At 45.4% G+C, this 21,927-nt stretch overlaps 1 protein-coding gene across 3 annotated transcripts in view; it reads right to left on the reverse strand.

The window, feature by feature from the left end:
• LCP1 (lymphocyte cytosolic protein 1) overlaps positions 1–21,927 on the reverse strand; it is an 81,054-nt gene that overhangs the window by 39,036 nt on the left and 20,091 nt on the right. The window contains exon 1 of one of the 3 annotated variants that reach the window (XM_014608366.3): positions 3,369–3,477. The exons of the other annotated variants lie outside the window; for them this stretch is intronic. The gene's annotated coding sequence lies outside the window, so the exon portion shown is untranslated. Of the gene's footprint in view, positions 1–3,368; positions 3,478–21,927 lie in introns of those variants that run through there. 3 annotated transcript variants of the gene reach the window in all.

The following is a 21,927-nucleotide window of genomic DNA, read 5'->3' on the forward strand; positions in this document are numbered from 1 at the left end:
GTGCAAGGGACCATGGATATCCTACTTCCCCCTCCAACCCTCAACTCCCATTGGTCAGAGTGTGGTTTGAGACACTACTAGCAGGGTACAGTCCCTAGGCCTAACGTGCACACACTCAGTTTCCACCTCTCTTACAAGCTCGCTTTGTGTTCTCAGGAACAGGCTAATGTTACATCAGGCTGTAGAGTAAAATCTGTTTTTTGTTTTAATTTTTTGCTGACAATATGACAACTGAAACTCAGGACATGGGCCTTTCCAACCGATATCCAGCGGTAATATCCTCCTACAGGCTGTTAGGAGTTACTAGAACCCTTCAAGCAGAAGTTAGGACAGGGTAGGATCCTTCAACTATCCTGAAAGCACTGGAATTGGAAAAAGCTTCCCTTGAGAGCTCAGGTTTGACTTTGTGGCACAAAGCTTACCTAATGTCTTTTAAGTGATTTTTGGTTAGTTAATTAGTTAGATTTTAGTTTAGTTAGATTTTAGTGTCCCTGTGTTTGCTTCCAAAATCTGATCTTTATGTCTTTCCAGGCAGTTACTGTTCATTAAATAAACAAAAGGTGCCTTTTGCTTGCTGTTCAAGCCCTGTTCACACCCTCCATACTTCTGCTTCTCTTTTTATCACTTTACCTATTCTGGCCCCTCTAATCTGATAGTACTTTCAGCAATGCATTGTTTGTCTGCCCAGTCACCTCTGCCATCTCTCCCCTGATGGCTCTATCCACAAAAAGTCCCCCTTGAAGATTCACTTCTGTGCTGTCTTTAAGAAATTAAGTGAGCTAATCAATGACTTGCTTATCTATTTCCCTTAATTAATGAATGAACTGCTTGTTGGTGTGGAAGGAAGGAGGCAATAAGGACACTGGAACTACATCTGTGATTTAGCATGGGAGAATGGTGAAAGGGTTGATTTGTAGAAGGCTGGGGGGAAGGAGGAAAAAGGAAAATAATGTCTGTTGCTTTGAAGGACAAGAAAAACAACAAAGACCATGTAAGTAAGTAACCAGGTTGCAGCCATATTGGTCTAACTAGAGGCAAAAGGAATCAGAACTGGTGGTAGAGGTGATCTCTTTTATTAGACCAACTAGATTTTTGCAAAACTTTCACACACCCATCACTACCCTAATAAGCCCTGCTTGCATGTTTCATTTCTTTTCCCTTCCCACCTTCTAGCCAGCATTTGTCATGAAGATTATACATTCCCCTGACCAAAGACTGTCTTTCCCCTTGTTTTGAAAGTGCTTCCCACATTTTGGACACTGCCACAATTCTTCATCCCCACAATAAAGGATAAATTGATGATAATATCTATTACCAACACTTCAGTACTTTAAAAGATGACAGTCATGCTTCCAAACTCTCCCTCTCTCTCTCTGGAAACAATTTATTCTACACGTTCAGCCTCAAGTTTTCCTCTTTGTTATTTATAAAGTGCCTGGGTTTCATGTAGAATGACCAATGCTGAGCTAACTATTCTGTAACATGAGAGGGTAGGATTTAGCATGCTAAGTGAGGCTTGATTTTTGATATTTTCTGCATACTGCATCAGGATTTCAGTGGGTTGTGCAGCTGCGGATGAAGTAGATGAATTACTCATTGAGGATTCTGATGGCAAAGCACTTCTTAATTTGCCTGTCTGTCCCATCCCCTCACTGTACTAACATTTTTTCTAAAGTAAGCTCATCGTTTAACCAAAATGTAGTAGTACCTTCTATTTCCTTCAAAACAGCTGTATTTAACCTTAACATTTTCATATTTCACTACTGAATTTTAAGCTCAGTTCCCCATTGTAGTAGGGAGCTAGGTTTAAAAATCAGCAGCATGATAAAACATATTCAATTTTACACTGCTCTTCAGGAAGGAAAGAAGAAAGACTTGCTGTTGTTCCACAGGAGCTTTACTCAAAACTCTTACTTGATTTCAATAGAAATATTTTTATTAAAAACGAATGCTATAAGATGTCCCCTCCCCCTCTCCACCTTTCTTTTCTGTGCTATAGTTAGCATTTCCTTTGACTTCAGAATTTAGTAAATAAATTGTGCCATGGTAGCAAGGGCAGAACTTTCTGTCAAGCAGCTCACCCTTGTGCAAAAATACCCGCTTCACTCACACCCTTGTGCAGAAATACCCGCTTCACTCCACATACTCAGGAACTTCCCAACTTCAACTGGTTCATTTCTCTTTATTTGGTGCTTGCAACAGCTAGTGGGCAGACCTGCCATTCTGTCACCACTGAGAGAAATTCCCATTAATATCAATGACCACTTGAGACTTAAAGGACTGCAAGATTTGGCCACTAGTTTTGTGTAACATGGAGACCACAATTCCTGCAAACTTATCTTAAATTACTGAGAACATGATATCTTGTTTCATTTCAGATTTAGAAACCCAAAGTCACCCAGAGACCTCAGGGCCAGCAATGTTTACAACCAATGTTTAATTGAACTTGACTAAACTGCATGGTAATCTGCAACCACCAGCCAAAGAAAGCAGGAAAATCTATGGGAATTCTGTAATGGAAAGATAAGCAGAAAAGTTCTTGTTTGCACACACATCACCTGAATTTTCATGAGATATAAAGGCACTTGGAGAGTCCAGACATTTGTCACAAACACACAGTAGTTTTAAGTCTAACCCAAAGACTGAAATATTCAGCAGAATCAATCAAGCAGAAGTATTTTGACTGACATCAGTGGGATTTGGGGCAGCCTTTTAAAAATTAAGTATTGCTCTGGGGCTACAGAATGGGTGTCATGGGTTTTTAAACAAAAGTCCCCATGGAAATCAGTGATTAGTTTCAAACAGCCAGTCTGATATGGTTTCTTTTATCTAAAGAGGGGCAGCGCAGTGAGATTAGACAGATAACAGTTTAACTTGCATGGCATCCTAATAAGTAGCTCGGAGTATTTTGAGGCATAGAAGAAACTTTAGCTTGAACAAGCCCTTTCATATCATTGGAACTAAACTACCTTATCACAATGATCTATTATGCAATCAAAAAGGTTAATATTACTTATTCTCAGATTTTCAAAATAAGCACGTACAGCAAACAGTACCAGTGAAAACCAGGGGAATGGCGCTAAACCAGAATAAAGCACTAAATACATTTCCAAAGTTTTGTAGACATAATATGCACCAGCCTACTGAAAGATGAATTATCATGGCTCCTGAGCCTCTTGCAGGCAACCACAGATTTCCTGTGCAGTTAAACAGCTAGTGCACATGAGCGTGAGGCACTGGAAACATAACAGGTGCTGTAAGCCTCCCCACAGCTCAAAGCAGAGGTCCAAACTGCCAAAGAGAATGAACAACGGGCCAGATCCAACTTGAAGCAAAAGAAGTTTAAAAAATAAATTGAAAAATGTTACCTTGTTGGAAAGCTGTAAAAAAATAAGTAGAAGCAGGTTGGAGTATGCCCAGAAAAGCCTCCCTTTCTGATCTGAAGTGCTTCTTGTCAACCCACCAGGAAGGAAGTGACTAGAATGACAGAACAGCAAAACCACATCTAGCAGTAAAATAAGATGTCTTTATAAGGAAATCTCCCTACTTTGGGGCATGCTTCCCTCATCACCTGATTACTCAGAGCAGGTCACATTGAAATATTGTTACCACTTCCCCTTCTGCCTGCATCTCTTCCTTTCTTCCTCTCTGTATGGGGCTGTGCATTCTGTTGATGCCTTATCTTGTTTGAGATAAAACCATTACATTTTCAAGGCAGGGTTCTCAGTTACATTGAAGTTTGGGTCCTTTATAACAAGCAGCTGCTTCAAACCATGTTTACATTAGCAAATGAGCATAACTGGACTGCAATGGAACGGGAAACCAAGCCCTCGGTATATAAAAATGGCTGTTCGGTACAGCGGGGCTTTGAAGTGAAATCCTTGCCGCATAGAAACCAAAGGAAACGCTCTCACTGGCTTCTACACTGTGAAGATTTTACCCTTGTCCTTTTGAGTAGCTTCTTTTACTGCTGTAGCCTTGGAAAATGTCATGTCTGAAACAAATTCAAATGAAGTCTCTGTCCTCAAAAAAGTATCAAATACAACTCATCAAACCATCAGATTAACTGGAGCATCATATGCATGCAGATGCAGAGCACTTTAGGAAAACCCCTTACAAGAAGGGTAAGTCCCATTGCTTAGGTTCTACCAGATGACGATGGATGCCAGTAAGATGGATGCCAATAAGCAAGAGTTATTACACTGAACCCTGCACAAGGGATCTTCCCACACTGAACAGCTTCCCACTTTAGGAAAGCACCTCTAAGCATCCCCAAACTTAGGGTGAAGTTACACATTACACTTAGACCAACCATACTAAGAGAACTTAAAACACGAGTGTCCATATGTTAAAGTTCCTTAACTCATGCAAGGAGCCGTCTGAGCATCTCAAAGTTACACCACTTCAGACAAGGGTTAACTCTGGGTAGTGCTACCTAGCTCATATTAGGGTAACTTCAGTCTGCTCCACAGAGATAAAACAAGCAATCTGAAGTCCTCCAGCATCCCAGCAGGAATAAAGCCTAGGTGTCCTGGCTTCTAGCCACAAGTGCTTGCCAGCCCTCTAGTAGCAAGTCAGAGCTGTGCAGGCAAGAAACAGTATTAACCCTTAACATGCAACTGCTCACAGCATGTTATAACTTTAACACTGCTTAAAGTTCCACGGATTTAGTATGCTCTAAGTGTAATGCGTAACTTCACCCTTAATGAGTATAATTCTGCTTAACCATTATGGGCATGTGATCTCTGGTCACTTCTGCTGGTCCATTGTGTGGTTACTCAAGACATGTTTCACCACACTTAATGCTGCTTAGTGCTTTCATCTTCATAGTATTTTTCACATGTAAACCAATTCTCAGAACCACCCTGTGGAATATGTAATATGTTACCATTCCCAGATTCCAGGTAAGGAACTGAGGCAGAGAGGTTAATGGATTTATTCAAAGCCATTTAGGGAAGAATTCTGTTTCCCCTTGTGTGCTTAAATGGCAGTTTCCTGCCTCTGCAGTGTGGATGCATAAGCATGCGTACATAATCTGAGCATGCTCAGGAGCCTGTGCATCAACCAGGCACATACATGCATGAAATCAGGAAAAAGAGAGTAGCCCTCCCATGTTTTAGCTCAAAAGTTGAACAGTTAGGGCACTTGCCAGGGAAGGTAGAGACCCATTTTCTAGCCCCCCTTCTCTCTCCCACACAGAAGAGGTTTAACCCTACAGTTCTCTGAATTCCAAGCACAAACTACCATACCACAATTCAGGCACCATGCGGATGTGTCTCCAGCACTCCTTCGGAAGCTGAGCCATTGCTCCTGGCATTTAACAGTCACCGGATAAAGTGGATGGAAAACAGTCATGGGGAAGCTTCTGCCCCATTGATTCAACCTAGGATCTAGGACCTGCTCCTTTTCAAGACAACAGCTATCTCACTGAATCACACAACCTATAGCTTGTGCTCTTCCACCTGGCCCCACATATCTCCCTCCCTTTTCATAAGGGGGCCAGCTTCAAAATGAGCACTGGAGAGGGCTCTGCTTAATATCTAACCTGCAGTGTAGTAGTTAGGAGCACTGGAAGTCAGAGACATATTTTTTTGACTTGATGGTTGAGTGCCCTAATGGCTCAGCTACTGGGATGATCCTCTTCCACCTCACTCCTATTAGCCTTGGGTTCCTGGCCAGCTATGTTTTTGTGACTCGGGCACATTTATGGGTGCCTGCAAGCATTCATTATAAATGGTTGAAGTCTAACCATTTAATGAAGCTGGTTGGAATCCCAATCAGTTGTGAACAGTGCACATGTTCAGGATGTCCAGCTGGAACAGCGCAGATTGCCTATGCTGGCGATGGTCTGCGACCAGGGGGCCCCCATCAATACCTTGCAGGCTTCTCTGTGGGCTCCCTGGACTGAAAGAGGTTGCTGGAAGCAGCCCAGTGAGGCAGGCAACCCTGCCTGGGTGCCCACCATAGGAGGCCGTGACTGCTACAGAACTCCCAGTTTAAGAAGTCCCCTCCTTCCCTCCATGCTCCGAGGCTGCCAGGGAGAGACCAGAGTGCAGTTCCCCTTGGGAATTTCTAAAGCTCATTGTTCCCTGGTGCCTGTCTCCAGGGGCCAGGAATTGCCAGGTGCTCCTAACCCTGGACTGCCATGGGGCATGCAGCTGTGGGGAACTACTGACTGGCTCCACTCCCCCAGCCCCAAAGGTGGGAACTGCTGGGAAGCTACTGAGCTGGCCTTCCTCCCCCATCCCTGGGAACAGAAATTGCTGAGTGCTTCCAGGCTGGCCCTGGTCCTGCAGTCGCAGAACCTCCCAAGGCAAGAAAGTTCTAGGTGCTCCTAGACTGGCCCCTATCCTGCAGCCTCAGAGTCTCCCAGGGCTGGAAACTGCCCAGTGCTCCCCAGTCAGATTGCTCCTCAAGACCCAAACTTTCCCAGGGCATGTAAGCCCAGGTCTGGGTCTTGGCATGAACGCCGTGTGCCCCTGGAGGCTGGGGGGGAGAGGGGGGGTGAAGGGGAAGAGAGGGCTATGAGCAGGGATCCTGGTTTTCTGTGATACCAAAATCCCCAATTTTCATATTTAAAAAAGTAACCAAAAATCCAAAAATATAATAAATATAGATATCCAAATATCCCCAATAAAAATCCTCACTATATATAAAATAATCCCCAATTTTCAGATTAAAAAGTAACCCAAAAATATAATAAATATAGATATAAAAATATCCCCAATAAAAATTCCCAATATATATAAAAATCCCCAATTTTCATATTAAAAAAGTAACCCAAAGTCCACATTTTTCCATGATTAAAATGAAACACCACTCTGTATGTTTGTGTGTGTGCATAGTATAGGATTTGGATGTGGATTTTGGGTTACTTTTTTAATCTGAAAATTGGGGATTTTTTATATATAAATATATAAAAGTTTATAAATATATATCTATAGATAAATATATATCTATAGCTAGTGGTGTTTTATTTTAATCATGGAAAAAAATGTGGATTACCATCTCTTCACCATCATGTCTTCCTTCAACTTCAAGCTTCTCTTTTCTAAACTGAATAGGCCTAGTCTCCTTAGACAGATATATAGTGGTGTTTCATTTTAAGTCTGGAAAAATGTAGATTTTGGGTTACTTTTTTTAATCCAAAAATTGGGGATTGTTTATTTTTTATCAGTGTGTTTATTTTTTATCAGTGTGCATTGCTCATAACCAGGATCCCTGGTTATGAGCAATGCACACTGGGTTGCAGGACGGCATCGCAGCCATTGCAGTCAGTTGGGAACATGTACAAGTGTTCATTCAAATGCTTGCACTGCAATCAATTACTACTTCAACTTCATCTGACAGCGGAGATTTCCACTGCATGAGACATTTTTCAAGTGGTTGAAATGCTTTGTATACTTATACACAGGTAACTTCAACTCATGGAATTGCAATTCCATGGGTTAAAATGTAACATTTGCATGTACCCTATATAGCAACAATGGGAGCACGTATGAGGCTGCATATCTGCCCTGCCAGTACATGGCCTATTGTGCATGCCCAGTCTATATGCTCACACTTCCTTGTCCACACTGCAAGGGAAAAGGAATTGTAAACTGAGTACCTAGGCAGTTAGATAGCTGCCATTTAGGCATGAAAAGCGAAACAGAATTCCCAGGGATCGATAACACTCTCAACAGATAACACTCAGAGAACAACCAGTGTCCAGGGTGACCTGGAGTGGCCGGTCCGCCACCCATGTGGTTACCATGGGATGGTCCCAGCCCTCTACTTCCTTGCTGTGTCCAAAACTGCAATCCATTTCCTCAATGGGTTCATGGGCATCGTGTCATCCCTTCAACTCTGTAACCTCCCCTGCGGGTTTCCATCTCTCTGTGGCCCCCCGGGTACACTCTCAGGCAACATGGCCCATCTTGCCACACCGATAGCAAATGATGCCTTGCCTCACCTGGTGCACGGGCTGCTGCTGAGGCTCATCCTCCTTCTTAGGGGTAGGCCCCACACTTCTATGGTACCTTTCTTTGAGCAATTCCCCCTCGGAGGCAGCAAAGGCCTCCGCTATTCTTAGGGAATCAGTGGATGTCCAGGGAAGGTACCGACGTACCCATAGCTGGGTCTCTTCATCCAAATCTTTTATGAACTGCTCGAGTAGAATCTGATGTGCCAAATCTGCTCAATCAACCCATTTATCCAATAGATCTTTCAACAACTGCATCAAATTTCTGGGCTTGCAGTATTCCTTGCTCTTCCTTGCCCAGAATAACTTACAATAGTGGTCTGGGATGAGCTCTAACCGCTGCAGTATGGCTGCCTTGACCCTTTCATAGTCGTAGGCTTCCTCTCGTGGCAAAGCCCAATACGTAGCCTGCGCTTTGCCTACTACTAGTAACCCCAGCTGGCTGGCCCATTGAAGCCTATCCAGACCTGCCTGGATTGCTGCCCTCTTGAACGACTCAAAGTAGGCTTCTGCATCATCTTTGAGTGTCATCCGATGCATTCAAAAGGCAGTCCAGTTTCAACGCATCCACTCTTGTTGTTGGACAGCTTGTTGCTGTTGGACCTCCAACAGCTTAGACACTGCGTGCAATGTTTGCCCCAGCAAATCAATCTGCAGACTTAAATTCATTTCCATGGTGTTGTTGGCAACCAGGATATCCCTGGCCTCAGCAATTGACAACCCTTGAGAGTGTTATCGATTGGTGCCCGCCAGTCAGGATGCGGTGAATACATGGTGAGATGGAGCTATACAAGAGGGGTTTCGGGGACACAAGAATCACTGGTCACAAGGGTAAACTATGCATTGGGCTGGCCCCACAATTAGATGGTCGGATGATCATGGGGAGGGATTGGCTATCTCTCTATGAGGTATTGGAGGAGGTGCGTGCAGAAGAGATAAGGCATAAAAGATGACCCTGCGAGGAAGGCTGGATAGCTGAGGAGGATTCAACATCATCTGACAAGGATGGGTGGGTTAGCCTCAAGACAGGAGCCGAAGGTGGCTGCTTTTGAACGGCCCAAGAAGAAGACAATGACCTCCGGAAGATCCGGGAGACAGAGGTCGCGTGGGTAGAGGAAGAAATCATTTGACCTGGAATGGACGTAAGTGAAGCATATTTTTTTTTATATATAGGGGTCTGTTATACCAACAAAAAAAGTGCCCAATCTGAGGAGAGTGGACCTGGCAGCTAGTAGTCCCTAGGAGATTTTGCAAGAGGGTGTGGAGGTTGGTGCACTCTAGCCCAATGGGCGGCCACCTCGGGGTGGACAAGACATCATCCCAGATAGGGCAGTAGTTTTTTTGGCTGGGGATGAGGGAGGACATCACGTGGTGTTGCGAGGCCTGTCCAGAATGTCAAAGACTTCAAGAGAGACAGCCCCCATGGGCGCTGTTGCAGCCGATGCCGCTCATCAAGGCTCCCTTCAACAGAATAGCACTAGGAATAGTGGGACCCTTAACAAAGAGTAGTTCCAGGCACTAGTATATTTTGGTGATCATTGATTATGCTACATGTTACTCTGATGCAATACCACTGAGGTCGGTGAATTGCGGAAGAGTTGTTGAAATGGGTGTCCCAGGTAGGAGTTCCGAGAGAAATAATTACCGATCAGGGGACAAATTTTATGTCCAGGGTCATCCAGGCTATGTGGCAGCTGTTGAGGATACGGTAACACTGCACCTCGGTGTATCACCCATAAACTAACGGGCTGGTAGAATGCCTGAAAGGCATGATTAAATGACTATTGCACTGATGCACCCAGGAGGAGCCAAGGAGGTGAGACTTGATCCTGATACCCCTCCTTTTTGCTCTAAGAGACACCCCACAGGCATCCCTGAGACTGTCCCTGTTTGAGTTGATATATGGCCATAAGCTGCGAGGGCTATTACAAGGGGTAAGAGAGGAATGGGAAAGCTCAGGACAACCTGGAGTTGAGGTGCGACGCTACCAACAAGAAATGATAGAGTGACTCACGAAAGCCAGACAACTGGCTCAGGAGCATTTGCCTGAGGCCCAGCAGAAGCAACAAGAGTACGATAAAGGGACCCACACTAGGAATTTCCATATCGGGGATAAGGCCCTAGTGCTACTCCCCACCACCACTGATAAACTATTAACGTGATGGTAAGGCCCGTTTGAGATCGTGTGGCAGGCAGGGCCTGTTGATTATGAAGTACATCACCCCGGGCATAGAAAGGAGTGACAAATCTATCATGTCAACTTGTTGAAGGAAGGAGTGGCAAGAACCAGAGGGTTGGCTGTTGAGTCCAGAAGATCCTCAGGAGGAATTGGGGCTTGAGACCAGGGAACCTCCGGAAGGGCAAGAACCAGAGGGGCAACTGGCACATGGTCCCAAGCTTAATACCTGGCAGCAGGACCAGTTGAAGAGGTTGGTGGCCAAATTCAGCGAGGCATTCGATGAAAAACCCAGCTGGGCCCAAGGAATCCACCATGAGATCCACACACCGAAGGGGATCGTGGTGTGTGAGAGGTGGAGGCCTATTCTCCATCACTGGTGTGAGAAGGTCCGAGGAGAACTACAGAAGATGCTAGCTCAAGGGATCATCGTGCCCTCTCACAGTCCTTGGCAGAGCCCAATGGTAATAGTGTCGAAGAATGACGGTGCTCTCAGAATATGCATAGATTTTTGGAAAGTCAATGAAGTCACCAGATTTGATGCCTTTCCCATGCCACATGTGGAAGAGTTACTAGAACAGATAGGACAGACTTGATATATCTCGACCATCAACATGGCAAAGGGATACTGGCAAATCCCTGTGGCAGAGAAAGATCAGCTGAAAACAACCTTCAGCACCCCCTGAAGATTGTTCGAATTTATGAGAATGCCTTTTGGACTACACGGGGCCGCAGCAACCTTCCAAAGATTGATGAACCACATTCTGGCCCCACACACGATGTACGTAGCCGCGTATATCGATGATGTAGTAATTTATTCACAAACATGGGAGCAACACTTATGCCACGTAGGAGCAGTATTATGGGAAATACGCTGGATAGGCATAGCAGTGAACCCCTGAAAATGTACCTTCAGAGTGCAAGAGACGGATGATTTGGGGTTCAGAGTAGGGCAAGGTAAAATATGCCCTTTAGCTAGTAAAATAGATATAGTAAGGAGATATCTGCCCCCACAGACGAAGTGACAGATGCAGGCTTTCTTAGGGCTAGTGAACTATTATAGGAGATTCATTCCCCGCTTCGCGGAAAAAACCACGGCTCTGACGGATGCCATCCAGAGGAAAGTACAAGACCCTGTCCGATGAACCCCTGAGATGAAAAGGGGTTTTGAAGAGGTTAAGGGAGATTTGTGCGGTGAGGTGGTCATTGTAACCCAATTTTTCTAAACCTTTCACCTTGCAGATGGATGCATCTGAGACGGCTCTAGGCACAGTGCTGCGCCAAGAACAAGGAGGCATGGAGCACCCAATTGCCTATGCTAGCCAAAAATTAAATGATGTGGAAACCAGGTACTCCACCATTGAGCAGGAATGCCTAGCTATAAAATGGGCTGTAAACTACTTTAGATATTACTTAATAGGGCGAGAATTTGATTTAGTGACTGATCATGCCCCTTTGCAATGGTTGAATAAGTTTAGGCACAGTAGCTCCCAAATAATGCGATGGGCTTTGTCACTGCAGCCATTTAAGTTCAGTGTGAAATACCTACTGGGGGCAACTAATCGCGTTCTCAATTTCCTGTCAAGGTGTATCGGAAAAGAAGAAGCGGAAGATGAGACACCCCAAGGCAACTTAAATGGGGGGTGTAAGGAAAACTTACTGAGAGAAGAGGAGAAGCACTGGGACGCTGCACCAGCAGCTGTTTATGGAAAAAAGGTCAAAGATCAAAGAAAAAACCCGTGACAGAGCCAGGAGGAGCCGGGAATGGCTCCCGTGTCTGCCTAGGCATGCTTTATAAAAGCGTGCCAAAGGTGATTGGCTAGGTGGGCCCCTGGAGCTGGCAGAAAAGGCTTACCTGGAAGGGAACAGGGGGAACCAGAAGGAGTGTCCCCGGCTGGCCCAGAAAGGTCAGAGAAGCCGGACTGTGTGGAGCAGGAGGAGGCTTGGTGGCTTCCTCAGGAAGGGAGTGTGGAGGGAATACTGGGCCAGCGTGGGCCCAAGGAGCTGCTGGCGGATCCATCGTGGGTTAGAGCCGGTAGCCCCAGTGACTGGAATGGTGACAGATGCAGCAATGACAGGACCCTGAACCGAACAACCAGCAGCAGGTACCAAAATCAGGGAAGCAGCGACGCATCAAGGGAGGCAGCAGTCTGGGTAGAACCTGGCTTCGCACAGACCAGAGAGCGGAGAGGGGCCGTGGAGAGCGCTTGGCACTAGCTACACCAGTGGTCAACAACCACAGCCCCAAGGGACCAAGTGCCAGGAAGGGCCCGAACATCAACCCCAACAAGCAACATCACGGTTGGTGTTAGGCGGGGTATAGGGGAGGTGGAGCCCCAAGAAGAGGCGGTCACGAGGAAGGCCAAGGGAAAGAACCAGGGGGACAAGACCAGACATCGTCCTCCCGATTTACAATCTCTCATCATCAAAGACGTGGCAGGCTAGACCCCTGGGGATCTGACCCGGGACCACTCCCACTAGCCTAGCCATGCAGTCCAAGAAGCCTTGGCGAGATTCTTAAAGAGTCCACATGCGTGACACTCAGTAGAAAGGCACAGGAAGTTACAGGGAGGAAAGTGGATCCGGCAAACTACAGGCCCATCAGCCTCACCTCTATCCTGAGGAAGGTCTTAGAAAAGATTATCAAATAGGCCATTCTTAACAAACTGGCTGAGAGCAACATCCTGAGGGATAGACAGCACGGGTTTGTTGCGGGTAAGTCTTGCTTGACCAATCTTATTTCCTTTTATGACCGGGTGACCTATCACCTGGACAAGGGAGAGGAGATTGATGTCATATATCTTGACTTCAAAAAAACCTTTGATCTGGTATCCCATGATCACCTCTTGGCGAAACTGGCCAATTGTGGCCTTGGCTCCACCACGATCCACTGGCTGGGAAACTGGCTCCGTGGTCAAACCCAGAGGGTGTTAATTGATGGAAGTCAATCGTCATGGTACCCTGTGACCACTGGGGTCCCCCAAGGCTCTGTCTTTGGACCCATGTTGTTCAACATCTTCATTAATGATGTGGACATTGGAGTCAGAAGTGGACTGGCCAAATTCGCCAATGATACCAAACTTTGGGGTAAAGCATCCACACCTGAGGACAGGAGGGCGATCCAGGCTGACCTCGACAGGCTCAGCAAATGGGTAAGAAAAAGCAAGAGTAACATTGGACCCCTGCTAAACCAGATGGGACAACTGACAACCAACACTCAGGAAAAAGCCAACTTGCTAAATGGGTACTTTGCATCGGTCTTTCATCAGTCCCAAGGGACGCCCCTGCCCATTATGGGACAGGAAAGCCTGGGTGAGGGAGATTCCTTACCCTCCATCAATGCTGACCTTGTGAAGGAACACCTTGGGAGGCTGGATACCTTCAAGTCAGCCGGCCCTGACAGTTTACACCCCAGGGTACTCAAGGAACTGGCAAGCATCATAGCCCAGCCCCTGGCACGGATCTTCAAGAACTCGTGGTGCTCAGGTGAAGTGCCCAAAGATTGGAAGGAGGCCAGTGTCATGCCAATCTTCAAGAAAAGGAGGAAAGTAGATCTGGCAAACTACAGGCCCATCAGCCTGACCTCTATCCTGGGGAAGGTCTTGGAAAAGATTATCAAAGGGGCCATCCTTAACAGACTAGCTGATGGCAATATCCTGAGAGATAGCCAGCATGGGTTTGTTGCAGGTAGGTCATGCTTGACCAAACTTATTTCCTTTTATGACCAGGTGACCTATCACCTGGACAAGGGAGAGGAGATTAATGTCATATATTTTGACTTTAAAAAAGCCTTCAATCTGGTATCCCATGATCACCTCTTAGCAAAACTGGCCAACTGTGGCCTCAGCTTCACCACAATCTGCTGGCTGGGGGATTGGCTCCGGGGCCGGGCCCAGAAGGTGGTAGTTGATGGAAGTCAATCATCGTGGTGCGCTGTGACTAGTGGGGTCCATCAAGGCTCTGTCCTTGGGCCTATATTATTCAACATCTTCATTAATGATGTGGACAATGGAGTCAGAAGTGGACTGGCCAAGTTTGCTGATGACACCAAACTTTGGGGTAAAGCGTCCACACCTGAGGACAGGAAGGCAATCCAGGCTGGCCTTGACAGGCTCAGGAAATGGGCATTTGAGAACCTGATGGTGTTTAACACCGAAAAATGCAAGGTTCTCCACCTTAGGAAGAAAAACCTGCAGCATGCTTATAGGCTCGGCAGTGCTACGCTGGCTAGCACTAAGGATGAAAGGGATTTGGGGGTCATGATTGACCACAAGATGAACATGAGCCATCAGTGTGATGCTGCAGCTAGTAAAGCGAGCAAACTGCTGGCTTGCATCCATAGATGCTTCTCAAGCAAATCCCAGGACGTCATTCTCCCATTGTACTCAGCCTTAGTGAGGCTGCAGCTGGAGTGCTGCATCCAGTTTTGGGCTCCACAATTCAAAAAGGATGTGGAAAAGCTTGAGAGAGTCCAGAGAAGAGCCATACACATAATCAGAGATCAGGAAAACAGACCTTACGACAACAAGCTGAGAGCTATGGGACTCTTCAGCCTGGAAAAGCGCAGGCTCAGGGGCAATCTGATGGTCATCTATAAGTTTATAAGGGGTGCCCACCAGGAACTTGGGGAACGTTTGTTCATCAGAGAGCCCCAAGGGACAACAAGGTCAAATGGTTATAAAATCCTGCAAGACCATTTCAGGCTGGACATAAGGAAGAGTTTCTTTACTGTCCGAGCCCCCAAGGTCTGGAATAGCCTGCCATCAGAGGTGGTTCAAGCACCTACTTTGATCCCCTTCAAGAGATAATTGGATGCTTATCTTGCTGGGATCCTATGACCCCAGCTGGCATCCTGCCCCTGGGGCAGGGGGCTGGACTCCAAGATTTTCTGAGGTCCCTTCCAGCCCTAATGTCTATGAAAACTATGAAAGTGAAGTTCAATTTTTTTCTTCTGGTGTACATATTTTGTACTCAGAAATCCTGAACTTCAGTTGCCTTCATGTCACCCACGCACTTAGCTTGTTGTCTTCTCTTACCCTGACTAAACTAATAACTTTGTGTCTTCTGTAAATGTTGCTATCCCCACCACTCATCCCCTTTCCAGACAGCATTTCTTACAGAACCTTGAGAAACCCACTTGTTGAGATTTTGCTATGATGAAAATCGAGCATTTCATTCTTAAGAACATAACATATGCCATATACTGGGTCAGATCATAGGTCCATCTTGCCCAGTATCCTGTGTCACATAGGAGAAGAGTGTGGATGCTGAAAAAGAAAGTAAACAGGGTAAACCATGGATTTTTCCACTGTTCCTCCCGCACTTGCAGGAAATTCTGATTCAGAGGCTGCATCCCTAACTCCACTTAGTAAGTGCTTTCTTCCAAGAATCTGTCCAGTCCCTTTTTAAATCTGGTTAAACCATCAGCTTTCACATCTTGTGGTAATGAGTTTCGCTCTTGAATTATACACTGTGTGAAAAAGAACTTCCTTTAGTTCTTATATTGTGAGAAATAGTAAATAGGGATTTATTATTTACTATCTCTTCACCATTTAATATTTTGTCAACCCTTATCATTCCCCCCTTCAAGCATCTCTTTTCTAAATTGAATAGACCTAGTCTTCTTAGTCTCGCCTCATACGGAAGTTCCTCCATACCAGTAATCATCCTTATTGACTGCTCTGTACCTTTGCTTGTTCTTCTATATCCTTTCTGCGGTATGGAGACCAAAGCTGGGGATGTTATTCAAGGTGTGAATGCACCACAGATTTACAAAGGGGCATAATGATACTTTCAGTTTTCTTTACAAATCTATCTTAATAATCCCTAACATTTTGTTTGCCTTTTTGATGGCTGCTGAACATTGAGCTGATGGGAACACAGAGCAACATGGGTTCATAAGAGGCAGGTCCTGTCAGACCAACCTGGTGGCTCTCTATGACCAGGTCACAAGATCCTTGGATGCAGGTGTTGTGGTGGACGTAGTCTTTCTGGACTTTAGGAAGGCCTTTGACACTGTCTCTCACCCCATTCTCATTAAAAGGTACTGCACCTAGGGAGAAAGAACCAGCAGCATACCTACAGGCTGGGGACCTTCCTTCTGATCAGCACAGAGGCAGAAACGGATCTTGGAGTCATTATAGACTCCAAGATGAACATGGGCCACCGATGTGGGGATGCAGTCAGGAAGGCTAACCGCACCTTATCATGCATCCACAGATGCATCACGAGCAGGTCCAAGGAGGTGATCCTCCCCCTCTATCTGACATTGGTCAGGCCACAATTGGAGTACTGTGTCCAGTTCTGGGTGCCGCACTTCAGGAGGGATGTGGACAATATGGAGAGGGTCCAGAGGAGGGCCACCCTCATGATCAGGGGGCAACAGGCCAGGCCCTACGAGGAGAGGCTATAAGACCTGAATCTGTTCAGCCTCCACAAAAGAAGGCTGAGAGGGGATCTGGTGGCCATCTATAAACTGGCCAAGAGAGACCAGCAGGCAACGGGAGAGTCCCTGTTCCCCCGAGCATTACTGGGAGTAACAAGGAATAACGACCATAAGTTGACGGACAGTAGATTCAGGCTAGATATCAGGAGGCACTACTTCGCATTCAGGGTGGCTAGGATCTGGAACCAACTTCTAATGGAAGTGGTGCTCGCTCCTACCCTGGGGGGTTTTAAAAGGAGGCTAGATAGACACCTTGCCAGGTTGTTTGATCCCAGCATTATTTCCTCCCCATGGCAGGGGTCGGACTTGATGATCTGCTCAGGTCCCTTCCGACCCTACCAGCTATGAAACTATGATGTTTTTAGTGAAGTGTCCACAATGGCTCCTAACTCTTTTTCCTGTGTGGTAACAGCTAAGGTAGAGCCCATCAAAGTGTAGGTATAATTTGGATTATTTGGCTCATGTGCATCCCTTTACACTTATCTACATTGAATTTCATTTGCCATTGAGTTGCCCATTTGCTTAATAGTGAGAGATTCTTTTGTGGTTTCTTACAGTCCACCTTGCTCTTTACCATTTTGAATAATTTTGTGTCATCCACAAATTCGGCCACTTTGCTACTTACCCCCTTTTCCAGATCATTTAAGAATATGTTAAACAGCACTGGTCCTAATACAGATCCCTGGGGGACCCACTGTTTACTTCTTTCCATCCTGAAAATTGACCATTTTTACTCACTCTTTGCTTTCTATCCATAAACCAATTTCTAATTCACAAGTGGATGTTCCCTGTAATTCCATGATTGCATAACTATTAAAACCTTCTGAGGGGGCACCTTGTCAAAACTTTTTGCAAGTCCAAATACACTATGTCAACTGAATCATCATAATCCACCTGCCTACTGACTTCCTCAAAGAACTCTAGTAGGTTGGTGAGACACGATTTCCCATTGACAATCTCATATTGATTCCATCCCAGCAAGTCATGTGCATCCATGTGCTAAACTATTCTTTTTTTATTATTGTTTCTACCAGTTTTCCAGGAACAGAAGTTAAGCTTATTGTAGCTCCCTGTGTCCCATCTAAAGCCCTTTTTAAATATGGGAGTCAAATTGGCAACCCTTCACTCCTCTACTAAGACTGTTTTTAGGTTGCATACTACAGTTAGGAGTTTGGCAATTTCCAAACTGAGCTCCTTCAGGAGCATCGGGCAAATGCCATGAGGTGCTGGTTATCTGCTTCTGTTTAATTTATCAATTTCCTCTATGACCTCATCCATTGAAACCTTAGTTTTGGTCAGTTCCATTGACTTGTCCCTAGAAAGGAGTGGATCTGGTGAAGGAATCTCCCAAATATTTTCCACAATGAAAACAGATACAGAGAATGCATTTAGTTTCTCATCAATGGCCCTATCATCCTTTAGTGCCCCTTTTACACTCTGATCATCCAGAGGCCCAGCTGACTCCCTGGCAGGCCTTTGGCTTCTATTGTACTTGGATAAATTTTTATTGTTACCTTTTGTGTCTCTAGCAAGTTTCTTAATTCTTTCTTAGCTTGTCTTAGTATGGTTTTACATTTGATTTGCCAGAGTTTATGCTCTTTTTATTTTCCTTATTAGAATTGACTTCCATATTTTGAAAGAAGCCTTTTTTCTGCTTATTGCCTCTGCAACTCTGTCATTAAACCATGCTGGGGTTTTTTTGGTCCGCTTTCCATTTTTTCTTTTTTGCTATGCATTGGCTCTGTGCTTCCAATACATTGTTCTTCAGTAGTTCTCCTACCACTTGCATTTCCCTAGAGGCCTCTCTTAACTTCTGTCTTACTAGCTTCCTCATTTTGGTGTAGTCTCCCTTTTTAAAGTTAAAGGTTACTGTGGTAGATTTTCATCTTGTCACCCCTCCTACAAGGATGTCAAACCCAACTGTATTGTGATCACTATTGCAGAGTGGCTCAGGAACACTTGCTCTCTGCACCAAATCCTGAGCACTGCTTAGGAGTAGGTCAGCAATGGTTTTTCCTCTTGTAGGTTCCAAGACTAATTGCTCCAGGAAGCAGTCTTTTATAATGTCAAGAAATTTGGTCTTTGCATTCTGGCCTAATGTTAGAATGAAGGACCCAGTCTTTTTTGGGTAATTGAAGTCACCCTTTATTGCTGTGTTTTCTGCTTTCAAAGCCTTTCTCAACTCCCTTAGCATTTTGAGCTCACTGCTGCTGTCCTAGTCTGTTGCTGCCATTCATCTCTCTGCTTTCTGCCTCCTAGCCCATTTTTTTGATCCATGACAACATCTGGCTTCTCACAGTGGAACAACTTCATTTCTTTAGGAGCATCTTGCCAAAAGGTTTTTGAAAGCGACATCTAGTTTTCAGTACAGTATGCTTTCCTCCTGTGCAGCAGAGAAAACCTGGAAGCATGGTGGCCGTGTCAGTACTGCTCCCCATTGGACCCAAGGAGGGCCTGTACTTTAATAGCATGTCATGGTTCCAAAGCTCAGTGCTGGGCAGTTGAATTTCCACTTGACTGTAGTTTTAGTTGTAGTTTTAGTTCTTGGCCATCTCCAAACTCAGAAGGGGTCTATTTATCCGTATCATGAAGTGAAAATTTTGTAAGACCAATGACCATGGGAGTTGAGTCTAAGCTGGTAGAACTCTTGTAGGAACATAGACATCACTGGGCTGGAATCCCACTGGGACAGTTCACCAAATCTGTTATGCAATCAAATCCAAGTCTTAAGCTGTGTTCAGCCTTGTACTCAAAAAGCAAATCCTAACCTTAATGCTGGCCACATTATTAAATGGATTGCTGAAAGGCTTGCAAATAGTTGGGTGATGATGGCAGTATAAGAACCTCAGAAGAATAGAAGATAGGTAAGGTTAAACCTCTTTAAAGTGGGGGCATGGAACTGCTGCCCTTCATTTAAGATGCAAGTTCTTTTATGGAAGGAAACAGCTGAGCTAAAAGTGGTCTCCTAACAACAAATGCAGGAACTTTTCACCCAAAGGAGGGATATGAAAGTCCTCTCAGGAATTCATACAGTCTGGCTGGAGAGGCATGGAGTGACTACGGTTTTGGGCAAGGTGAATGCATGTGCATGTATGCAGGAGAGACAGTTTTCCTTCAGACTGTGTTCAGAAGCAAAAAGGGAAAAGGAAATTCAGTACAGCCATGAATAAGCAAGGCCAACAAAGAAGATTTTTGCAGGGCACTGGCTGTGAAGGGCTTGGAGTTGTGAGCTGGGAAAGGCTGTCCTGGTTGTTCTATTCCTTCCATTTTCAAGGACTGTACAGTTTTATGAATAAGCAGGATCACACTGAAGACTGCCAACTCCATCAGAAATTTCTCTTCCAAACTGGAATAAATTACATCAGGGATGCACAATTCAAACTTTATGGAATGCCGTTTGCAAGGGAGGGCCACAACTAGGGTGACCCCCTCTGATCAGATGTAAGCCTTCAGTGTATTTGCAAGCTGGACTCAGGAGTGCACATGCAGGCACATGAACTGATTAACAAATCACCAAGCAGCGAGGACATAGGATGCAATTTTTTGCCTTTTCAATCACTTTTCATTTAACAAAATTGTTTAATAAGCAATTACAGCATGCCATTGGGACTACTTGACAGGCCACATGCAGCCCATGGACCACATGGCATGCACCTCTGACTTACCAGACTCTGACCTGTAGGACAGTTGGGTCAAAAAGAATTAAAATACAATATTGTATTTCCTCAAATCTAAGCTTACCATGAATTTATGATGACCTCCTAATAATTAGATTGTATACATGTAAAAATTATAAATTTATTATTGTCCATGTATAGAATCTAATTATTGGAGGGTCATCTTTGATTCATCCGTCCCACTGCTGCAGGGTGGGAGGCAGTGGGGAGGTAAGTGATATGGGGAGATCAAGCAGTTTGCTTTCTGCTTGTACCTTCCTTTGCCACCTTTGCCCCATCTGCCCCTCCAAAGCCTTGGGTTCCCCCTTCTGCCAGCCTCTGCTCCCCCCTGCTCCATAGCCTCTGTTTCCTCCTCTGCCCACCTTTTGCTCCATGCCAGCAGGCTCTGTCCCTGTTCTAGCCTTGGGCACTGTGCGTCATTACAACAGGGCTAGGAGCCTGTTGGTGTGGAGTAAGGGTAAGGGAGGGAGAGACATGGGCAGGCAGTGAAGCAGAGGCTGCATGGGTCAGAGAAAGATGGGGAGCAGAAGCTGCAGGAGTGAGATGGCAGAGTGCAGAGGTAGGGAGGTAGGTAGAGGGAGGGAGTCAGGCAACAGCTGTTTCTATGGCCCCAATCGCGGGTAGGGGCTGGAGCCTGAGCCACAGTAGCTGCCTGCTCCCCCCACCACCCTTGTACTTGATTCTAAGACAAGGGGCTTTCTTCCTGATGTTAAATGGGGAGGGGGAAATTCATATTAAAATTGAGTAAATCCAATAGATTAGAAACCTAATCTAGATCTGGGTTTGGATTCTTACTGCCTCCTCCACCCATCTCCATTTAATACAATAGTCTTCCAGGAAAGAAAATGATGTAGAATAAAGCTAGGGTTTTTCTAAAGAAACTGCTTGCACATTCCTTAGTGTTGGAGGAGCAGACTCGATTAATCGAGTCCACTGGAGCGCAGAAATTGATGCACTCCAGCAGCCTTCTACGTCGTGTATCAGTGACCCTGCGTGTCCCCACGCTGAAAAAAGGTGGTGTGGCACTTTGAAATAAAACATGTTCAACGAGCACCCACCAACATTTTTTCAGTGCAGGAATGAGCGAGGGCGCTAGTACATTTGACACACAGGCACTTTTAATTAGCGTGGCTTGCTAATTAAAGCACCCGGAGCTGCATCCCAGAACATGTGTGAAAATGTCCCATAGGTCTTGCACTCCTCAGGAAATGCAGTCCTCAGTTCCTGGCATGCAGTAGCAGGACACTTTAACCTTTCTGGACATGCCACAGCTGATCTAACAGCAGGGTTCCTTAAGCAAAAGAACTTTGAAAACCAGCTTCAATGAAAAGTTGTGGAGTAAAAAGTCATACACAGACTGGATTATGTATATTTGTAGAGCATGGTCACTTGTCCCATTGCGTAAACTAGCTTTTGACTGGCTGTTTGGTCCCTCAGCATGTTGACTGCCTTGTTTATCCCTACTGACCTTTTCAGCCAACTTTTTGTCCTTCTCAGTGGTGCCCCTTCCCCCTGCTCCTTTACTTTGTATTTGAGTCCTTTTCTAGTGGAGGCCCAACCTTTCTGCAGATTCATGGCATCTGATGAAGTAGGCAGTTGCTTACAAAAGCTCATGCCTCTCTGAACTAGTTAGTCTCTGCCCTGCCTTCTGCCAGTCCTCTACCTT

The sequence above is a fragment of the Alligator mississippiensis genome, chromosome 1 (genome assembly GCF_030867095.1).
Source record: "Alligator mississippiensis isolate rAllMis1 chromosome 1, rAllMis1, whole genome shotgun sequence".
Taxonomy (NCBI): Eukaryota; Metazoa; Chordata; order Crocodylia; family Alligatoridae; genus Alligator; species Alligator mississippiensis.